This window comes from Coregonus clupeaformis, chromosome 17 (genome assembly GCF_020615455.1).
Source record: "Coregonus clupeaformis isolate EN_2021a chromosome 17, ASM2061545v1, whole genome shotgun sequence".
Classification (NCBI taxonomy): Eukaryota; Metazoa; Chordata; class Actinopteri; order Salmoniformes; family Salmonidae; genus Coregonus; species Coregonus clupeaformis.
Genome location: NC_059208.1, coordinates 50,923,738 through 50,939,767, shown reverse-complemented (window position 1 = coordinate 50,939,767; position 16,030 = coordinate 50,923,738). Strand labels below are relative to the sequence as shown.

At 41.9% G+C, this 16,030-nt stretch overlaps 1 long non-coding RNA gene across 1 annotated transcript; it reads left to right on the top strand.

The window, feature by feature from the left end:
- The first annotated feature begins 250 nt into the window (after nucleotides 1-250).
- LOC121585731 lies at nucleotides 251-4,370 on the top strand. Its single transcript, XR_006003896.1, has 3 exons — nucleotides 251-317; nucleotides 4,166-4,219; nucleotides 4,305-4,370. It is a non-coding gene; the product is annotated as an uncharacterized LOC121585731 (long non-coding RNA).
- The last annotated feature ends 11,660 nt before the right edge of the window (nucleotides 4,371-16,030 follow it).

Here is a 16,030-nt window from a genome sequence, read left to right as displayed (position 1 = left end):
TTGCAGTTGATATGACAAGAAATTACCACACCCATCCGATATTAGTCACATTACCAAAGTGTAACAGTTCTTTTTTTTCCTATTAGCAACTTCAAGAGCCAGTGTCTTTGAAAAGACCCTACAATGTACATAATGTTTCAAGTCTGATAAACGAGCCTACTTTCTCAAAGTTCTGTTCCCACCAACTGTATGGGATGGACAGGAAAATCTGTTAAGTGTGTACTGTAAATGTGGTAACGGTTTGACATTTGTGATATTCTCTGAAGTTGCAGATGCAGAGGACTTGAGGCCATGTGCCACCTCAAGCCAGAGCGACAGTAAGTGTCTGGTTGTAGTTTGTTAGGGTAAACAATTGAATTCTATTAAGTATTATAGCTTTACAAACCTTTCAAAGCCACTCAATAGAATACAATTACCATCACATTTTTGCATATTAGGTTATTTAAAGTCATATTACTATTTTGTGCATACTGTTAGAACTTTCCAAATACTTGTGGTGCTGTGTATGGGTAAAACTTGTACTGACAACAGTAGTGAAATCACCATATTCTTCTGTTTGTAAATATCTGTATGTATTTGCCATCAAACTAAAAGCATTGTTTAAAACAAAAAATTATGCTTAGCATTTATTTTTGTTGGGATTCATTAACCTTCCCACAGAGCTCCTGACTGACATCCCTTCACTTGAGGTTCTGTGCCAGTTTCAAAAGCATGCAAATTATGTCTAAATGTTTTCCCTTCTGTTTTCTCAGTTTATTTTTTTTTATTTCACCTTTATTTAACCAGGTAAACCAGTTGAGAACAAGTTCTCATTTACAACTGCGACCTGGCCAAGATAAAGCAAAGCAGTGCGATAAAAACAACAACACAGAGTTACATATGGGGTAAAACAAAACAAAGTCAAAAATACAACAGAAATAAATATATATACAGTGTGTGCAAATGTAGCAAGTTATGGAGGTAAGGCAATAAATAGGCTATAGTGCAAAATAATTACAATTAGTATTAACACTGGAATGATAGATGTGCAAGAGATGTGCAAATAGAGATACTGGGGTACAAATGAGCAAAATAAATAACAATATAGGGATGAGGTAGTTGGGCGGGCTAATTTCAGATGGGCTGTGTACAGGTGCAGTGATCGGTAAGGTGCTCTGACAACTGATGCTTAAAGTTAGTGAGGGAGATAAGTGTCTCCAGCTTCAGAGATTTTTGCAATTTGTTCCAGTCATTGGCAGCAGAGAACTGGAAGGAATGGCGGCCAAAGGAGGTGTTGGCTTTGGGGATGACCAGTGAGATATACCTGCTGGAGCGCAGACTACGGGTGGGTGTTGCTATGGTGACCAATGAGCTAAGATAAGGCGGGATTTGCCTAGCAGTGATTTATAGATGGCCTGGAGCCAGTGGGTTTGGCGACGAATATGTAGTGAGGACCAGCCAACAAGAGCGTACAGGTCACAGTGGTGGGTAGTATATGGGGCTTTGGAGACAAAACGGATGGCACTGTGATAGACTACATCCAATTTGCTGAGTAGAGTGTTGGAGGCTATTTTGTAAATGACATCGCCGAAGTCAAGGATCGGTAGGATAGTCAGTTTTACGAGGGCATGTTTGGCAGCATGAGTGAAGGAGGCTTTGTTGCGAAATAGGAAACCGATTCTAGATTTAACTTTGGATTGGAGATTCTTAATGTGAGTCTGGAAGGAGAGTTTACAGTCTAACCAGACACCTAGATATTTGTAGTTGTCCACATACTCTAGGTCAGACCCGTCGAGAGTAGTGATTCTAGTCGGGTGGGCGGGTGCAAGCAGCGTTCGGTTGAAGAGCATGCATTTAGTTTTACTAGTGTTTAAGAGCAGTTGGAGGCTACTGAAGGAGTCTTGTATGGCATTGAAGCTCGTTTGAGGTTTGTTAACACAGTGTCCAATGAAGGGCCAGATGTATACAAAATGGTGTCGCCTGCATAGAGGTGGATCTGAGAGTCACCAGCAGCAAGAGCGACGTCATTGATATACACAGAGAAAAGAGTCGGCCCAAGAATTGAACCCTGTGGCACCCCCATAGAGACTGCCATAGGTCCAGACAACAGGCCCTCCGATTTGACACATTGAACTCTATCTGAGAAGTAGTTGGTGAACCAGGCGAGGCAGTCATTTGAGAAACCAAGGCTATTTAGTCTGCCAATAAGAATGCGGTGGTTGACAGAGTCAAAGCCTTGGCCAGGTCAATGAAAACGGCTGCACAGTACTGTCTATTATCGATCGCGGTTATAATATCGTTTAGGACCTTGAGCGTGGCTGAAGTGCACCCATGACCAGCTCGGAAACCGGATTGCATAGCGGAGAAGGTACGGTGGGATTCGAAATGAGTCGGTGATCTGTTTGTTGACATGGCTTTCAAAAACTTTTTGAAAGGCAGGGCAGGATGGATATGGGTCTGTAACAGTTTGGATCTAGAGTGTCACCCCCTTTGAAGAGGGGGATGACCGCGGCAGCTTTCCAATCTCTGGGGATCTCAGACGTTACGAAAGAGAGGTTGAACAGGCTAGTAATAGGGGTTGCGACAATTTACGTGGCTAGTTTTAGAAAGAAAGGGTCAGATTGTCTAGCCCAGATGATTTGTAGGGGTCCAGATTTTGCAGCTCTTTCAGAACATCAGCTGTCTGGATTTGTGTGAAGGAGAAGCGGGGGGGCATGGGCAAGTTGCAGCGGAGGGGTGCAGAGCTGGTGGCCGGGGTAGTGGTAGCCAGGTGGAAAGCATGGCCAGCCGTAGCAAAATGCTTGTTGAAATTCTCGATTATTGTAGATTTATCGGTGGTGATAGTGTTTCCTAGCCTCAGTGCAGTGGGCAGCTGGGAGGAAGTGCTCTTATTTTCCATGGATTTTACAGTGTCCCAAAACTTTTTGGAGTTAGTGCTACAGGATGCAAATTTCTGTTTGAAAAAGTTAGCCTTTGCTTTCCTAACTGCTTGTGTATATTGGTTCCTAACTTCCCTGAAAAGTTGCATATCGCGCGGGCTATTTGATGCTAATGCAGTACGCCACAGGATGTTTTTGTGCTGGTCAAGGGCAGTCAAGTCTGAGGAGAACCAGGGGCTATATCTGTTCTTAGTTCTGTATTTTTTGAATGGGGCATGTTTATTTAAGATTGAGGGGAAATTACTTTTAAAGAACAACCAGGCATCCTCTACTGATGGAATGAGATCTATATCCATCCAGGATACCTGGGCCAGGTCAATTAGGAAGGCCTGCTCGCTGAAGTGTTTTTGGGAGCGTTTGACAGTGATGAGGGTGGTCGTTTGACCGCGGACCCGACGGACGCAGGCAATAAGGCAGTGATCGCTGAGATCCTGGTTGAAGACAGCGGAGGTGTATTTAGAGGGTAAGTTAGTCAGGATGATATCTATGAGGGTACCCATGTTTACGGATTTAGGGGTTGTACCTGGTAGGTTCGTTGATAATTTGTGTGAGATTGAGGGCATCTAGTTTAGATTGTAGGATGGCTGGGGTGTTAAGCATATCCCAATTTAGGTCACCAAGCAGTACGAACTCTGAGGATAGATGGGGGCAATCAATTCACATATGGTGTCCAGGGCACAGCTGGGGGCTGAGGGGGTCTGTAGCAAGCGGCAACAGTGAGATATTTATTTCTGGAAAGGTGGATTTTTAGAAGTAGAAGCTCAAACTGTTTGGGCACAGACCTGGATAGATGATAGAGCTCTGCAGGCTATCTCTACAGTAGATTGCAACTCCACCCCTTTGGCAGTTCTATCTAGATGGAAAATGTTATAGTTGGGGATGGAAATTTCAGAATTTTTGGTGGCCTTCCTAAGCCAGGATTCAGACACTGCTAGAACATCAGGGTTGGCGGAGTGTGCTAACGCAGTGAATAACTCAAACTTAGGAAGGAGGCTTCTGATATTTACGTGCAGAAAACCAAGACTTTTACGGTTACAGAAGTCAACAAATGATAGCTCCTGGGGAGTAGGAGTGATACTGGGGGATGCAGGGCCTGGGTTAGCCTCTACATCACCAGAGGAACAGAGGAGGACTAGAATAAGGATACGACTAAAGGCTTTAAGAACTGGTCTTCTAGTGCGTTGGGTACATAGAATAAAGGGGGCAGTTCTCCGGGCGTTGTAGAAAAGATTCAGGGCAAGATTCAGTTAGTCCAAGTGGCAGCCAGGAAGAAGCTGGCCAAGACAGAGCATCAGAATCAGGTTTCTTTAGCCATCAAGATATTGATCTCGAAATCGTAAATGTAGAAAGTTTGAATAACAGCATGAATTTTTACTTATATTTTAGACCAAGAGCTGCCATCCCTGCTTGATGAGCCTGTGGCTTCTGAGATGCCCGCTGGATACATTAAAGGTATATTATGCTAGCCTATATGTTACGAAATGTTGCTTCTCTTGTATTATCAACATCAATTCCAAATTGTATAGCTGTCAGCAGCTATATGGTTATCAATACTACTAATATATATGAAGGGTGGATATTTTGATCGAGGTATTTCACATGGCCTTGATACATGTCCTGCCTGGTACTCATGGCTTGTATCGTCACGCTGCTTGCAGCTAAACTGTTGAGTATATGTTATTTTGCAGATCTTCAAGCAGTGGAGATGAGGATAATGGTGAAACTGGAGATGATCCATACAGAGTTCAAGACTGCTCTGAACCAAGTTATGGAGGCCATAGAGACCCGGCAGCCAAAGGAATCCTTGGGCAGCCAAAGGAATCCCAGCAGCCAAAGGAATCCTTGGGGCAACTTGAAATGCTGCAAAACCCTGCAGAAACAAATGACGAACTGAAGGATATCTGTGAAACACTTAAAGACTCCCACTATCGAAAGAAATTGGTAGGGATGGCCATTTAAAATCTGTTTGTAATTTTTTAAAAATCTACATCACGTATTTGAACAGCAATTGACAAAAATAAGTTAGCGGTTTATCAAGAGCCACTTGAATGCGACCAGATTTGAGAGAAGATTGCAACCTGCAATATTATTGAATCCAAATATCTTAATGTCAACTAAATGCAGTTGTCATATATGCCATATGCCTATTTAGTGTTTGGATTGATTTCCCAATTAACACTTAACTTATCTTAAGAAGAAACGATCAGCCCTCTGCCTGTTTACGAAAGTTTTAGCCCATGATTACATGATACACTACAAAAACGATTTCTCATTACTATCAATCAGAACTGTAGGGCCAGCTGTTTTAGCTGAGGAACACACAAATGAGTGGGATTTAATTTAATTTAATTTTCACCAGATCCAATACCTGACCCTCTGCTGTGGCCTGGACCTGGGCTCAGGAATCAGATGAATGATGAGATATATTGGAACAGAGGAGCTGTGGACAGGCTACTCCTTGAAGGGCAGGAAGGGGAAGAGGGCCTTTAATGAGCTATTGTGACGAGTGTGATAGAAGGAGTCAGGCGCAGGAGGGTAATCACCGAATGCAGAGTTTATTCCGTCGTACACAAATAGCGTAGGATAGCAACAAACGAAACAGGACAAGGGGGGCAGAGGGAACACTTATACACGGACTAATGAGGGGATAAGAACCAGGTGTGTGTGATTGACAAGACAAGACAAATGGAATGATGATATATGGAGCGGCAGTGGTTAGTAAGCCGGTGACGACGAACGCCGAAGCCTGCCCGAACAAGGAGGGGAGGCAGCCTCGGCGGAAGTCGTGACAGCTATCAATCTATGATGCTGTCACAAGTAAGTAAATGCACAAGTTTAGATCGTTACTTATTATTATTTAGTGATGGTAAGTCAAATGTGTATTTATTAAAATTTCAAATGAATTAAATCAGTAACAAGGCATTTAAAAACTAAATGTGAAATCCTACCACCTGTTAAGATCAGAGAGAGAGGACAAAGGAAAGGTGAAGGAGAGAGGTCTCAAGGCCAAAACTGCCTATGTGGGAAGAGAAAGAAAATACCCAACCTCTGTCTCGGCCAGCATAGGTGGAAAAGTAGTGATATGACATGGAATGTACCATTTCAAAAAAAATTCACAACATAGGAATGTCCCTGAAAGCACACCCCAAGGCTACCTACCAAGATGTAGATGACAAAATAGCAGACGCTCTCAAACATGCACCAGCTTGGTTCAAGAGTAAGAGAAAGGATTATTTATTTATTTTTTTACTTAACAATTATTGTGCTCGTACAAAAGGAATGTAGTAGGGAGTCGACGTTAAACCGGCATTTTGATCATTTGTTTACGGAAAATAATGACCAATTTGTGTTATTGTGACTTCCAGGAGCGGGTCGAGGAAGCGACAGTGGATGAGGATGGAGCAGCAGCACCTGAATAAACATAACATACTTGTTCACTTTTAGCTTTAAGCAGTTTTACAGTTCTTGATTGGAGTGCAGTGTTCATGTTTTTACTGACTTGTTATTTTGTGAGCTTATTGCTGTGATTTTGTTTACGAATCTATTGTGATACAGTTTAAGTTAAAAAATAAATAATGGAATTTTGCATATTTCGTCAGTGGACACCTACTGACAGGACACTGTGTATATGTTCAAGGTAGATTAAATGACGTGTCTTAAGGGGCCACCCGAGTGGCACAGCAGTCTAAGACACTGCATCGCAGTGCAAGCTGCGTTGCTAAAAATGCTGGTTCGATACCTATCTGTGTTGCAGCCAGTATTTCATGAGGCACAATTGGCCCAGCGTCATCCGGGTTAGGGGAGGGTTTGGCCAGCCGGGATGTCCTTGTCCCATCGCGCTGTGGCAGGCCGGGCGCATGCACGCTGACACGGTCGCCAGGTGTATGGTGTTTCCTCCGACACATTAGTGCGGCTGGTTTCCGGATAAAGCATGCATTGTGTCAAGAAGCAGTGCGGCTTGGCGGGGTTGTGAATGGGAGACCGTACGGGAGTTGCAGCGATGGGACAAGACTGTAACTACCAATATGATGAAAAGGGGGTAAAAAAAAAAGACATGTCATTATATATTCAGGGGTCCCCTAATTTTAACGTCCTGAAGTGACTTGGGGACGTAACTTGTGTCAACTGACACCACAGGTACATCTAGGAGAAGTTTCACGAAAACATAATTTTTATGTCAACCTCATAACATCGCTAAACGTCAAAGTACATTGAGCGCCCCACACAATGCAGTTTCTGGTAACAACTGGGAACGTATCTTTCGTCAGTGGGTACCTACAGTACCAATAAGGCACGTAACAGTGTGCACGTTCAGGAAGATTCAAGGACATCTCTTATAACGTTACTGAATAAAGTTATTTAACTGTTTAAAATCACCCACATTTCACGTCCTGAAGAGACTTGGGACGTAAGTTTGTCAGTGGACACCACAGCTACGAGAAGGCACGTTTCACAGTAACGTTATCATGACTTATGTAGGGACTAAAATAACTTTGTGATCACGTCCTGGAACGTAATTTTGTTAGCTGGGAATACACAACAAAGGCACAAATCCTTTGCTTTCTTTATTTGAAGAAGTACAAGTGAAACAAGCATTCACCTATCAACCACTTTACTAGATACTTTTTAACAACGTTCTGGAGGACTTTGTATGGCGTGAAATATTGCCACTGAAAGTTGCCTTTGACAGGATAATAAAGCCATTTTCACTGGCCTTGTCATTTTTTGTGTGTGTGACAGCCAAGCATTTTATTCTTCACCCTCATCACCCTCATTGTCCATCTTCTAGCCGTCTGGCGGTGGCCACTGACGCTAGCTGTTAACTGCTTGGAGTAGTGTGTCAGAGCCCATTGCAAAATGGTGTCCATTCTTCAAGCGGGGGAAAGCACACGCCACATGACATCATTAAGTGGATGAGACCCTCAAGGTGATGTAGGCAGTCTTGGTGAAACTCCCCTCTGCAATCAATCCTGCTTATAGCACCACTTACCTCCCAATGGCCCCTAATCTATTTTTAATATTTGACAGATAAGTGCACTCACAGAGTGTCTTTAAAGCAGGGCCATTTTCTTTATGTTGTTTGCCCAAAAGATAGCCCAGGGGTGTACTAAAACGGCTCGCTTTTTTGTTTATTTTGGGGGTTTTCCCCAAGACTAGAAAACAACATTGGGTTGAGTTTATTTTTATTTTTACGGGACAGTGCACATTAATCAACGTTTCAGTAAAACTGCCGGTTTTAGCCAACCGGCTAATTTTCAACCACAGTCCCTGGGTTGTGCTGATAGTCTGAAGTACAATATTGACAAGAAGTCATTGACAAAAAGATGACGTTTCAATGTCACCACAGCAAAGTCAGGATGGAAGTCAAGCTTTTAATAGCTTAATGAGGTTAGCTACCAGTGAAATAATCTAATTTGAGAGGTTTTTAAATGCATTACCTTGAAGCTACCTTTCAAATGAATGAATTGCAGGGACTGTAGCACTCATCTGTGTATGAGCATGAAAACTCTAGTCTACTGTGGCTCAATGGACCCAGAAGCAAAATGGGAATGTCTTCTCACTGAAACATCATTGCAGATCAGTTAAGCTGAAAAGCAGGGAGTGGGTCTTGATATTACCCCAGTGAAGCTGTTTTAAGATGTAAAAAAATTGGGGAACAAGACTGATGTGAAAGATACCACAGTCAGGTCAGGTCACGTGATCTGGAACAGCTAAGAGTTCAAGCCAAAGAAATGTCCTCAAATGTCCTCAAAGTTCCAAATACCTGTGCCCTCGTAATGCACATTCATAGTGATAGTCCATCTGTGTTCTACACGGCAACTACATTTCCCCATCTCACTGCTCTGTACAATCAAGTCTGCCCATGTTTTTACCGTTCTCCCTTTAATTAGTGCCCAGCGACTGAGTGCAGGTGGCACCATTATTAGCAAACTCAAATGACCCCCTAATTATTGATGAGAGGCACATCCCAATCAATGCGGGTTGCATGATGTGTTTACCGTGCAGATTATGGCATCACTTCCTCTCACCGAGTGGCTCCTCCGGTAGTTTTGAGACAATCGGCACCTTACTGCACGGCCAGATGTCTTGGTACGACTCTTGGTACTGATCGTGATCTGCACAGAGGACTGATGTCCAGTAGCTTATCGCTAACTTGTAAAAAATTTTTTGAAATTAATCTGTCTTATTAACAAATTCCAAGATGTAAAAGGATGAACATTTGAGTGACTATAGTTTCTGCAAATAGTAATGATGTGAAGTGTTCGAGCGCAACATCTTAAATTGTTTTCTGAAACACTTATCAGGGGTATATTACCTGACTAGGTAATGCTGTCATCATGTGTTTGGGATTTAATTGAGGGTATTTCCTAAATAGTTCACGGTGCAGTTACTACCATTTTAGTGCCAATGTTTTAGATGTTGTGCATGTTTGTCCTGGATGAAGGTATTGTTGCAAAAGGGTTTCTGTCTGTCTGGTGGACCGCCCAAACCCTGTCCAAATGTTGCAGTAATTTGAAACCCCATCCAAATATCTGCAGCAAATAAAAAAGTATTAGAAAGGTTAAAAATCACAGACACGTTTGCTGCCACATGTCTCTAAAGGCGTCTGCATGCTAGGTTCGGTTTGCTCCTAGCAGAACTCGGCTAGGTGAAGTGAACGTCTGTGCCTCGCATACTCCCTTAAAAGACCTTCCCTTGAAAAATTAGAAAAAAGCGGCAATAGTACAGTTTGTCCATCTTGAGAGCATTAGAACAGTATACATTTCCTCAAAATAGTCTGAATTAACTTAAGATAACTCAATAAATTAATTTTGAGCGTTTTTGCCAAAGAGATCTTAGTCATGCAAATTTTACATCTAACTAAGATGTTTCGGGTGCAGTATTTCTCAAGTGAAAAATTTGCATGAAAAGCGAGTCGTCTCTCGTTGAGTGACAACAAACACTTCATTGAAGAATCCCTACTGTTGACCAAACACAAACTGTTTTGGATGGGAAGCATGCAGACGCCTTAAGTAGGGGTTTTCAAAGTCAGGATTGCCCAGCTAAAGCTTTGGTGAAGACACATACAAAGCACGAATGAATGCTGGCCCAGAATGTAAATGACCTTGGAATCTCAATTGGAAACACTCACAATCTTGGAGGCTGAGTGGAAGGAGGTGGATTTTCCAGGAGATTGTCTCTCAGTAAAGCCCCTGCCAATCGCTCCCAAGGGAGGAGGGTTGGACACATCGTGGCACTGTTTTTCTCAGAACAACCTGGTATTGAGGTCTCTTTTGTCTCAGAAATAATGCTGCTGATGCCAATGTGACAAAGTAACATTGCATCACCCAAGCCAACAGTAATAACTAAGTCATTTCCCACACAGTTGCAAACAGCAAGATCACCTTGGTGAGCTGTGTGTGTGTATGCTATACTGCGAGAGATTCCTCGAGTTGTTTTGCTATTCCTGGCCTACAATGGTGTAAATTAGAACAAAGGCAACACCTACAGCGTGTAGTACAAGGTAAACAGGTCTAGCAAAGCTGAATCCTTAGAATCACAAGAGTATGCATGCTACTTCTTACATAACCTAGAAATTGGCTATGATAGAAATGGTTAATTCATTAAATGCGGTATACAGATGTGTTTTGTGTTTAGGCCCTGCAGTGTTCTTAGGGCCAACCTCTATCCTAACTGCCTTGCAAATGTAAAGAAGCTCACTCAAGGGTAAAATAAAAAGCATTTCCAAAACACACACAAAAAGAAACACACGCTAATGTAAATATGAGTGGAACAATACAGAAAATGCAATCCTTAAAGGTGCACTATGCAGAAATCGTCCGCCATTTCCTGGTTCTAAAAATTCGAATAGTTCTCCTAATTTCAGTTTGTGTGACAAAACAAGCAAGTATAGTGTAGAGAATCATTGTACCATCTAAACCGCTGTGAATTCGCTTCCATAACCACAAATATAGCATTTTCAGATGTTTGAAGCTGGTGTGCAAAAACAAAAGTAAAAGATGCAAATACGGAAAGCATAGAAATAGAGTACATAGAACAGATCTACCACTTCTTAGATTTGCTTTCAATGAGAATGGCAGATCTATAACTCATATTTCTATGTGAATTTGGTTGGGTGGCCCAAAAGTTACATATTGCAGCTTTAATGTAAATGTCCATGAGGATAGAATTAAACTGTGAATATTTACAATAGCTGGGGACAAGAGCATACACAGCTAAAGGATGGATGGGGAATGCACTCAAAGCATCTTTCCCACTAATAGCTCATCATAATGAAACATTGAAGCACTGTTTATTTGCATATCCAATTGTAGTGTGTGAGGTATGCATTGTTAATACTGTAGACATGCTGTAAAAAAATAAGAAAGAATGATATGTGAGTTTTTTCACTTGGCACTGTACATTTTGCACACAATTTTAAGTGCCTAGACAACACAATTGTTGCTTATCTCTAGACTGAGTAATGAAGGAAATATTTGAAACCCTCTATCACATATGGGGAAACCCTCCATTCGATGTCGTAGGAATCCCCATAACTCAATTACTATGTACTGTAAGTCTTATGCTAGAAACAAACCAATATATTCTGAGCCTCTACAAATAAGGCAGGTTGAATTCCGTGAAATTGACATCCCTTTTTTTAATGCTTTCCCTGAGTAGAGGTACCGGCACTGGGGTTTGTCCTATCAGATGCATGCTGGGAGAAAGTCGCTCACCTTTGCTCGGTCTGTGACTCCATCCCATCAAGGGCTCCAACCCACGAAGGGAGGGCCCTGATTTCAACCCCTCCCCCTCCTCCTCCCCCATGTGATAACCCAATTCCATTTCAACTCACTTGGGTCAGAACATTCTCACCAGAAGCCTTGCTTACATCAGAAGCAACTGTCAGTGTCCAACCCCTTATCTGAGCAGATGATACAGTATATAGACAGGGGTAAGTACAAATGCAGCACATTATAGCTGTTCTAGTGGACAGAAAATTACCTAGAACAATAAAAAATGGGTCGTCTGCTGCAGCAAATGCAACTGCAACCACATAGCTACACACTACTGTACAGCTCAATGTTACCCAGCTCAATAAAAGGCATCCCAAATGTGTTACATTAAGGGTAAATGGGAATACACACAATAGCACTCAACATTTAAAGCTCATTTACAATTGAGCCGACATCTGCAGCATTTCTGGGAATGCGGTCTCTGCGAACGCGGGAACATTGCCTTTAAAAGGTGTGTAGCCAAAAAGGGGTGACCAGATTGAATTCCGGCCTGAATTAGGGTGACACTTTCTATCACTATTATTAATGACAGACGATGATTTAAGTCCTACTGTAAGTCCTACCTGGGCCTACATTATTTGGCAACTGTCACAGCAGTGTGTCAGAGAGTTTATGCAGTTAGTTCCTCATGATTATGTTATTCCTCATCATTACACCAGGCGATAGCATAATATCTCTAATACCACCCTATTAACTATGTATGATCTAAAGTGGCTCAATTCAATGCAAACACATGTGATATCAATTCCATCTCAATAATATGATGATGTGGCCCACTCTACCCGGGTTAATACTTACATGTTATGTTCCAATGCGGCGGTGGGAATAGAGACATGTAATGTGTCACCCTGTTGATGTCCCCATCTAAATGAAGGTGTCTAATAAATCATGCAGCATCACCCTTGGCTTGCTCCAATCCCTCTTTAATGGGGGCTTCTCTCTTGGAGCCCAATTATAACAATCCACGGCACAGATTGGGGAGTTTGATATGTAAATGATTGAACAAGGTGAATAAATATGAATCACTGTTATTTAACAAGGTGTAGAAACATGAATTATGGTTATAATCTTTTTTTCTTCTCCCCACGGGTGGCGGGGTGGGCTCAGAAGTGCTCTGTTAAAAAAGGAAATATAGATGTTTTAAGATTCTCCTTGGTTTGTGGCTACTGTATGTGGGCTACTGTTGGATGAGATGTGGACACAAAGTGAACGCAGCAATGACATTTGCACTTAGCTGCAGAATTCATAAAATTTACTGTTAAATGGCCACTCACAGGCCTTTCTTGGGAATTATTTCAAATCTACTCAGTCCACTATAGCTGCAAGTCATCTTCACCTCTTCACTAGCATGTAGGGGCATGGTAGGTTGGACAGTAAATGCTGTTGTATTATCATTCATTTCTTTCCAATAATATTTTGCAATGCTTTTGACCGAACATTTGATTGTCGAAATTATGATTATGACCTTAGAGATAAATAACAAGATATCCAGAACGAGTGAAGGAAACATGAGCAATACTAATGCTATCCGTAAACCTTTACTTTGCAATTGAGCCTTACAGTGACTTGTGAAAGTATTCACCCCCCTTGTTATTTCCCTATTTTGTTGCCTTACAACCTGGAATTAAAATAAATGTTTGGGGGTTTGTATCATTTGATTCACACAACATGCCTATCACCTTGAAGATGCAAAATATGTTTTATTGTGAAACAAACAAGAAATAAGACAGAATAACAGAAAACTTGAGCGTGCATAACTCTTCAACACCCAAAGTCAATACTTTGTAGAGCCAACTTTTGCAGCAATTACAGCTGCAAGTCTCTTGGGGTATGTCTCTATAAGCTTGGCACATCTAGCCACTGGGATTTATGCCCTTTCTTCAAGGCAAAACTGCTCCAGCTCCTTCAAGTTGGATGGGTTCCGCTGGTGTACAGCAATCTTTAAGTCATACCACAGATTCTCAATTGGATTGAGGTCTGGGCTTCGACTAGGCCATTCCAAGACATTTAAATGTTTCCCCTTAAACCACTCAAGTGTTGCTTTGCAGTATGCTTAGGGTCATTGTCCAGCTGGAAGGGTGAACCTCTGTCCCAGTCTCAAGAATTTCCCCCTGTATTTAGCGCCATCCATCATTCCTTCAATTCTGACCAGTTTCCCAGTCCCTGCTGATGAAAAACATCCCCACAGCATGATGCTGCCACCACCATGCTTCACTGTGGGGATGATGTTCTCGGGTGATGAGAGGTGTTGGGTTTGCGCCAGACATAGCGTTTTCCTTGATGGCCAAAAAGCTCAATTTTAGTCTCATCTGATCAGAGTACCTTCTTCCATATGTTTGGGAGTCTCCCACATGCCTTTTGGCGAACACCAAACGTGTTTGCTTACTTTTTCTTTAAGCAATGGCTTTTTTCTGGCCACTCTTCCGTAAAGCCCAGCTCTGTGGAGTGTACGGCTTAAAGTGGTCCTATGGACAGATAATCAATCTCCGCTGTGGAGCTTTGCAGCTCCTTCCTGGGTTATCTTTGGTCTCTTTGTTGCCTCTCTGATTAATGCCCTCCTTGCCTGGTCCGTGAGTTTTGGTTGGTGGCCCTCTCTTGGCAGGTTTGTTGTGGTGCCATATTCTTTCCATTTTTTAATAATGGATTTAATGGTGCTCCGTGGGATGTTCAAAGTTCTGATATTTTTTCATAACCCAACCCTGATCTGTACTTTTCCACAACTTTGTCCCTGACCTGTTTGGAGAGCTCCTTGGTCTTCATGGTGCCGCTTGCTTAATGGTGTTGCAGACTCTGGGGCCTTTCAGAACAGGTGTATATATACTGAGATCATGTGATGGATCATGTGACACTTAGATTGCACACAGGTGGACTTTATTTAACTAAGTATGTGATTTCTGAAGGGGCTTCATAGCAAAGGGTGTGTATACATATGCACGCACCAGTTTTCCGTTATTTATTTTGTAGAATTTCTAGAAACAAGTAATTTTTTTCATTTCACTTCACCAATTTGGACTATTTTGTGTATGTCAGTTACATGAAATCCAAATAAAAATCAATTTAAATTACAGGTTGTAATGCAACAAAATAGGAAAAATGCAAAGGGGGATGAATACTTTTGCAAGGCACTGTATTACTTCAAATGGGAACAGCCAGGAGTGAAAATTACAAGGCGCCCAAATGTTTATTATAAACAAGTATTGAAAACATTTACTCCATTTCATCCCCCAATGGACTTGTGTACAATAATCATGTTTTTCAATCAACTTATTCACAGATCATAACGTTCCATTATTAACAGCACCATTTTGCTTGTTAAATGTCAAGAGATAAGACTTCATTAGTCAAAGCACATATTTAATTAACTTAAAGAAAAAAATGGGCCCTGTACAATGTAATTAAACAACTTCTACTGACACATCAATTTCAATCGCTGTCCGCATCACAGTGTGTAATACAGTAGCAGTCTGAACTCTGGGCTTGGGTGGGATGGAATGACTTAGTAAGCTTATACCTCAGACTGAGTGAAACAAGCATCTTTGTCATAAAAACTCACTCCAATACTACAAAATAGATAATGCACAGTGTTAGGATACCGTCAGACTGCAAATTATGGGGGGCCCAGGGCGGTCTCAGACCCCCTGAATGAGTCATGAGTCCCCCTAAATGGGGGAGGGGGGGTGTCTTTAAATAATGCTAATTTAACCATTCTCCTATTTGATTAAAATGCAATTTGTACTGCTACTGTGGTAAATATTTAAATAAAAGCTTATTCGAAATTAAACAAAACCCCCCAAATCTGTGTCATGGTTTAAATCAGAGATGGGAAACTGGTGGCTCGCGGGGAACTCAGTCAGGGTCTCAATTTAATGTTGAGAGTTAGAATAGTAGAATACACAACGTGCATTTTCCGAAATTTGATGTCAGTCACTGACAGTCACTCAATTAGCCCATGTCAGCTAACATCTTTTAGATTGGTAATTTAGTCTAGCAAACTCTCTAAACTTGAGGTAATCATGGTCAAATTACCAACTGGAGAGCCCCCATTAATTTTGTTTGTCACTCTCACTCAGATATTGTCACGTCTACCCCCACTCCCCCTCTCCGGCACTCGACGTCGCCGGTCCACTAACCACCGGTCCTGGCAACCCATCTTTCGCACACCTGCGTCTCATCAGCAGTAACACCTGGACTTATTACTCCCTGATAACTTACCCTTTATATAGCACTCTTTGTTATCAGTTATCAGGCAGTATTGGTTATGTTTCCTTGTCAGATGTTTGTCTTGTTTTGTATCATTCTATGTTCGTTAATATTAAACTCACTAACTGCACCTGC